Source organism: Haliotis cracherodii, unplaced genomic scaffold (assembly GCF_022045235.1).
Source record: "Haliotis cracherodii isolate W230 unplaced genomic scaffold, xgHalCrac1.p SCAF_11, whole genome shotgun sequence".
In the NCBI taxonomy this organism is placed as follows: domain Eukaryota; kingdom Metazoa; phylum Mollusca; class Gastropoda; order Lepetellida; family Haliotidae; genus Haliotis; species Haliotis cracherodii.
Window position 1 is genome coordinate 29651259 of NW_027266266.1, and position 7764 is coordinate 29659022.

General features: G+C 34.3%; 1 pseudogene; it reads right to left on the reverse strand.

Annotated features, from left to right (window-relative positions):
• Positions 1-4051: 4051 nt before the first annotated feature.
• Positions 4052-7380, reverse strand: LOC139455675 (putative nuclease HARBI1; annotated as a pseudogene).
• Between the last annotated feature and the right edge of the window lie 384 nt (positions 7381-7764).

Genomic DNA, 7764 nt, shown 5'->3' on the forward strand with positions numbered 1-7764 from the left:
ATTTTGTTAACACTATCCAATGTGGCGGAAAGTTCACTTCGGCGTTCGTGTTTCGTTTTTTTCAAAACATTCTAAACGATTCTAGAGTTATCGGAGACATTTTGGAATGATCATTGGTGATTTCATAATAGACAGATACCCGTGATCACTAATATGCTATTTTTGAAATTCATTCCTCCGAGTAAATATCCGAAATTTAGATAGCAGAGTTATGCCCCCTTTTCTTTGTACGTGTGTTACCTCTCTCTCACCTATTGACGTCATAGAGAAAAATCAGTTTTCGTCATTTACGGCATGCTATTTTTGGAATTGAATGTATGTCGTTATACATACGCATATAACTCTATTTGATATATAGTAATGTCGTTCAGATATTAGGCAGTATTTTATTCGCTCACAGTTTCCGTAAAGCTTCTTAATAAAGAAAATTGTCACTAAAAAGCGGATAAATTTACTGTTTTTCAACGCAGAATAAATTCTCGGACAACACTGAGAAGTTGTTTTTTTTAAAACCGGTTTGATATTTACAGTTTAATTTACAGAAGTTGAAATAATCGAATATGAATCGGCGATCAAAGAATAAAAAGATCCAGTGGCCAGGAAACGCATGGCGACAAGTACCTGCGTTAAAACAGGTAATGGGCTGCTTCGGTTGGAGCACCGTTCAAGTTTCTCACAAACAAGGGAAACAATAAATAAAATGCTCTCCACACGGAAACAGAACCTCATAAATAACTCCTCGGGTTCCATGAACTCGAGAGGATTTTGTCTATCGACTAATCTCCTTGACAATGTTGATTTTTGTTTCTGCCTACGACATCTACGCCTATTCAACACCGCCATTTTATGACCAACAAAAAAACTTAAGTTACCTTCCTACTTAACTCAAGTTGTAAACCCAGTTTGAGCTCAAAATCGAACGCAGTTTGGTTTGAGAAATGCATTTTGCTGAGTTTTCTCAAATTTGAGTAAAAACTCAGACTTAAGTCAGTTATTTAACTTACGTTTGTTTCGAGAAATCGGGGCCGGAAGACCGATGGTGCAGATATTGCCGAGAAGGAACATGTCTATATGTCTGTCCTACCTGTTGATAGGTGGGTAGGTGAAAATTGGAGGCATTGAAAACACCATTAGTGGTAAGTCAGTAATACAACAAATTGTTGCATATTACATAAAAAAAATACACAGGCAGTTTGTTGAGTGTGAGGTCAAGGAAAATATTTAATTTCATCACTTGAGTAACATTATCATGATGGTCTGTACTTCTATTTTAACAGAAAATCGGGAGATGTGAAAAGAGTGGTTGAGGAGGCCAAAAGACAGTATGCTAACCTGAAACAAAGAGGTTCGACATTTACAGTCTATACATGTATCAGCATATAAAAACTAATTAACAGATACAAGTACATCAATGCAGCTGAAGGCCAGCATAATCAAAATATCTGACAAGAACTAAAACAATGAATAAATAATAACAGAACTTACTCAATAAAAAAACAATAACATTGTTGTCATCGTCATTTCAGTATGTTAATTTGATTATTGTTATTTACAAAGGTTAATCAATAATGTCATCACAAGCAGATGTAATAAGTTATATGGTGATTTGTCTTCAGCCAAAGACAAATCTGATGCCATCAAAACTGGTGGTGGACCCAAGCCAGTCTCGCCCTCATTTGCCGAGACCATGATTATTGAAAATCTTCAAGATCGACCTACCCTGCAGGGTTTGTTGGACGGAATTGACACTGAAGGTATAATAAATGATATATAATATATATATATATATAGATATATATATATAAAGCATAGTAAAGTTCTAACTCCCAGGCACAATATAGTAATAATTAAATAAGTGGAGTAAGATTGAACACAGTTTTAATAGGCTAGTTGAAAGCGCTAGCCTATTAAAACTGTGTTCAATCTTACTCCACTTATTTAATTATTGATATATATATATATATATATATAAGATTGAACACATCTTAATATATATATCAAGTATATCACTACTTATATAAAAATATAACTGCTATCAATGCAAAGAATTATAATTATGAAAGCAATTGAAAAAATAATAATTAAAAACTCATCACAGATGCTTATAAGTCAATGTGATAATGTGATAAAATATGTTGACAATTCAAAAAATAATAATGAAAATACATAATAAGTCTTATAGCTATTTCCTGCTCAATGCATACATAAAAATTATAGACTACTAAAAATAAATACACAACAAACATATAAACAAAGAGAATGGCTATAATGATTTTGTTCATGAATGTTTCAGATTTCACTGGAGCACTACGTGCAGTAACTGCATCTGAGGATCCGGGGTTGTGCATGGACATGTTGTCAAATGAGCCCAGTTCTAAATAATGTACATGTCTGATTTCATGTGTTTACAAATATGTCAGCTTTGTACTAAAAATTGAATTGAATAACTTCCTAGAGATAACAGCAGCACATCAAATCCCGACATTGGTACAATATGTGAAGCCCATTTCTGGTGTCCCTCGTTGTGATCTTGCTGGAATATTGCTGAGAGCAGCGTAAAACCATACTCACTCACTCATAAAAATACAGTGGATTTATTGATAAGCAATTTATGAATTTGGATTTATTATTATTTCAGATTGCCCGATGCAACTGGATATTATAATTGACAAACAGGGAATCTTGCAAGTTCCAAACCCAAGTGCCTGCAATGGTACTTCCTAGGAGCCACCCCCCCAAAAAGCTAAATTGCAAGAGGAAGAAATTCAGACACTGTGGGCCGAAAAAGAGAAGTTTTACAGGAAACCATTACATTAAAAGAACAAGCGGAATACTTCAGATCCAAAAACATCATTGCCAAATTAGAAAATGAAAAGTTAGAGCTGGAAATACAAATATTAAGAAAGAAATGTGTAACATTAGAAGAAGAGTAAAATTAAATTAAAGCACAAAATAGAATTATATAATGAAGAACATAAAGATACACGTGTAGTAAAGTTTCAAGAGAATAATATTTTTTTAAGGTTAGTGTTAGAAACCGTGTGCTTTAAAATATCATAAGTTTGGCAAATTAACCCAAAATGTGACTCATCTTCTATAGTTTTTGCTATACCCACCCGCATACTTATAATGGTATAATGTCTTCTTTGGTCCCACCTATGGTGGTAGATTATGTCAATAGCCATGTTAATTGTTAAGATATCTAAATAAATAATACAAGAAAATTTGCCTTTTGGAAAAAACAATTAGGAATTCAAGGAATTATACTGAATGCCATAGAGTCTCTGTACCAAGAAGTGAAATGTTGTGTAAAGGTAATTACAGAAAGAACTGATTGGTTTGAAGTCTCCATGGGTGTGAAACAAGGCTGGTGTTTGTCGCCAACTTTATTTTCAATGTTCATAAATAACTTGGCAGATAAAATCAGTGACCATGCAGAAGCTTCTTAATGGTCTCGCTGACTGGTCTAAACATTGTTGCTGTATACATATAAAGATATTATTAGTTATAATGTTTTATTTATGTATTCTATTGATTGTATAATTTTAGATGTCTTTTAGGCCAGTAATGGCCAGGTGTATTATGTACACATGACACATTAATAAGCTATATTATTATTATTATTATTATTAATTTCATGCATTCCTATTGACAGTAACATGGATGGATCCACATGCCTACTTTGTCTAACTAGCAAAGTCACTCATCCCTGACTATACCTGGGCTGTCTAATAGCTACTGTTCACCTGTACAAAAGAATTAGAAGAAACAGGAAGATACCAAATATTAACCAGCATTATCAAAAAGAATTGTTAATAGCAAAATTCTTTTGACCACATATTACAAGCATCTATGTATCAAAACAGTTGGGAGTTACATCAAATACAGATAGTATCAATGCATTTATGCATAGGTCAGTAAATGTCAGTTGCAATTTACATTGATAATCTGAAAAAAATTGAACAAGCCAATCCCTTGCCACCTTCCCACTTAAAGTATTTCATATTACATGTGTATGATAAATGGCCTGGGTCTGGCACTAGGTCGAAATTATTTTTTTTCTTGGGAAACAGTCTTGTTCAAAATACTTACAAGCATTTAGCTGAAAAACTGCTGGCACAAGTGTTTATGAACATTGTTACCAGTCCATTAATCAGCAACATGGACACTGACATTATCATTCTTCTCAATATCATCATGATCAACATTTATTATATCTTTTCTATCAATACCAATATTATGTAGAATCACGCAGGCAGTTATAATTTTACAAGCATTTTGAGGTGTTCTTCTTAATCCACTGTGTAAGCAAGAAAATCTTCGTTTTAAAATTCCAAAACTCTGTTCTACTAAAACTCTAGTTCTACAGTGACCTCTGTTATATCTTTCTTCAAGCCCGTTGTGAGGAAAGGTGTCATTAAGTAAGACTTGCATGGATATCCCGACTCTCCAAGGAGAAAGCCCTTGTATGTTCCTATGAAATGAAGCAGATCAGAATTTGCGTGATTCTTTCTGGTGACATTTGATCATGACATGCAGAAAATGAATTTATTAAAGATTTAACAGTGATGCAATAACTAATTGTCTTGGAACCATCATAATACATTTTTTTTAAATAATCATTTCAAAAGACTGTTTACCTCTTTCTCTCAGCAATAAATATTATTGGTTCTGTAAATGAACTGTGTCCTTAAAAGTTTTGTCATTTGGTATAATTTACAGTTCAAATCATGTTAGATTAAAGATGAATTATGAACTCATACCATTTTCAAAAGCAACGCTGATTTTACTATCCCGGAAGATGCGGCTGTCATGGACACTCCCTGGCCACTTCACAACACAACTGCTGAACTTGTAGTTGGCATCGCATATCATCTGATAAGTGATAGAATTAATACCGTAGGTCAGTTCAATACATTTATAAGCACAAAACACAACAGATCCTCTGGTCAGTAAACAGATTGATTTAAATTATAACAAAAGAATAATTGAAATGGTATGAATCATATTTTGGCTGCCACTGTGTAGGCAGTGATTAGTGAATTTTAAAATATAGATTTTTAAAATAAGTGATTTTAGCTTCGGACAATAACAATTATTAGTCTCATAAACAAAATATTATTACCAGAACATTGATTGAGTGAAATCCTTTTCGATTCAAATAATTGACTTCATTCCTTGAGGGTGCTAGAATGCGAATGAAGGTTCCATCTAAGCAGCCAAGAACATTGGGGAAACCTGAAAAATTAAATTATTTGTATCATTTTTAAGATTCATTAACGATAAATTATTGTTATTATCAGGAATATATTGCCAATTTTAAATAACATTATGTGAAGAATTTTGAGTTGGCTGTTATGGGTAATTATCTTTGATTATGTTTTATAAAATATTTCATTACAATTTCATTTTTTAAACGATTGAAGGCGTTTATTTTTATGCATTTTACAAAAGGTATTGGGAATTTAAAGTGTATATCTTAAAATATGTTTAACGTAATTATTATTGGAAGTTTTCGTCAGAATATCAGAAATTATGTCATGATGATAACTGTTCGTTTTAGAAAGGGAAAGGTTTTTTATATAGAAATGACAAGAATTAGAGTAGCTCCCCCTTATTTGACCTAGTAATTAATAACACCACCATGGAGACAAAAGTCAATGAATTGACGTAGTGTTCGATGTGTACAAAAATGTGTCCATCAAGAATGCAGAAAGAAGTTACCGTGGAGCTGGTACAGAAAAGTTTAAGAACATCGCACCTGGTCACATCGGACAATGGCAACAGTTTCTGTCTAGTTCAAGCAACAAGGAGAATCTCATCCAGTTTCTCGTCATGGAGTGGAAGAAGGAGAAATATACTTCTAAGATTAGCAACAAGAACTTGTTCATCACATGTGGAGAGGATTGCATTCAGCTTAGTCCAGAAAGCTGTGACCCTACAGAGAAATTAAACTCAACACAAGAAGAAGCAGATACTCGACTTCTTCATGCCAGCCATGCATCAACTCAAGGTTAGAGAACCATTATTGTATGTTCTGAGGATACCGATGTATTTCTCCTATGCCTGTCCTTGCTTTCCCATCTGCAGTCAGATGTCTACATAAAGCTTGGAACAAGAAACAGAACAAGATTCATCAGTATATCCAATATTAGGAAGGCACTGGGACAAAACGTATCTGAAGCCATTTATGGATGCCATGCCATCACAGGATGCGACACCATCAGCTCCTTTGCTGGGAAAGGTAAACTGTCTGCCTTGAGATTACTTAAAGGTAACAAGAAGTACCAAGCCTGCTTCAAAGAACTGGGACTCCGTCATAAGTTGCCAGAAGAAGTGTTTTCCATACTTGAGGAGTTTAATTGCTGTTAGTATGGTTCCTATTTAGACATGTACTCTCATGTTGACCTTGACCTTGGACACACTAGTGCATGTAGGTACCATGAATTCAAGTTTGACTTGGTTGTGTTTCAATGAAATTGTGGATGGAGAATCAGTAGACAAAACCTTAATGACAATCAAAATTGCTAACAGATTCTATTTTCTATTATTGGGATTTTGATACCTTGTGGTGGACAAAATAATGTCCAACTTACGAAAAAGGTCTTAAATAATTACATGTTATCATTTCACAACCCAGATTAGCATACATATGGCTATATGATATTAAAGTATCAATAAGACGTACTTATGTATGTTTTAAATGGGTAAAAGGGACAGAAAATCTTTAATTTCCAATGTTTAATATTTGTTACTATTTTTTAGACACCCTGAAATCTCAAAGGTCATTTCTATAAATAAGCTGCCGAATAAACCTTGCTATCATATCATAATATGACTAATGTTTTCTAGGCTGTACCAAAATGCATATGTCCCTTTGCTTCTTTGCTTTCTGGGACCAAGGACTAACTGATATTGTGGCGAGTTGAAGAGGAATCGCTTTCAAACATGCTCACATGCAATTTGGATGAACATTTTGTTGATCTTGTCTGCATCTTGTCCAGTTGGCATACATACAAAATGCCGGAGATGTTCGATCAGACAAGTGCATACATCTCTGCCTGACCGAAATACCGAAGAAGTTGAAATAATCGAATATGAATCGGCGATCAAAGAATAAAAAGATCCAGTGGCCAGGAAACGCAGGGCGACAAGTACCTGCGTTAAAACAGGTAATGGGCTGCTTCGGTTGGAGCACCGTTCAAGTTTCTCACAAACAAGGGAAACAATAAATAAAATGCTCTCCACACGGAAACAGAACCTCATAAATAACTCCTCGGGTTCCATGAACTCGAGAGGATTTTGTCTATCGACTAATCTCCTTGACAATGTTGATTTTTGTTTCTGCCTACGACATCTACGCCTATTCAACACCGCCATTTTATGACCAACAAAAAAACTTAAGTTACCTTCCTACTTAACTCAAGTTGTAAACTCAGTTTGAGCTCAAAATCGAAAGCAGTTTGGTTTGAGAAATGCATTTTGCTGAGTTTTCTCAAATTTGAGTAAAAACTCAGACTTAAGTCAGTTTTTTAACTTACGTTTGTTTCGAGAAATCGGGGCCGGAAGACCGATGGTGCAGATATTGCCGAGAAGGAGTCAGAAATGAGGGCATAAACTAAATCTAAGGAACAAATCATCGTCCATGTTAACATGTAGGCTTACTTAAGTTTTACGAGGTTTCGAACTCAGTTTGAGTCGAAAATTGAACTCATCATCCACTGGCATTTTAGGCCAAGCAAAAGTACTATAAATGACCTCTGA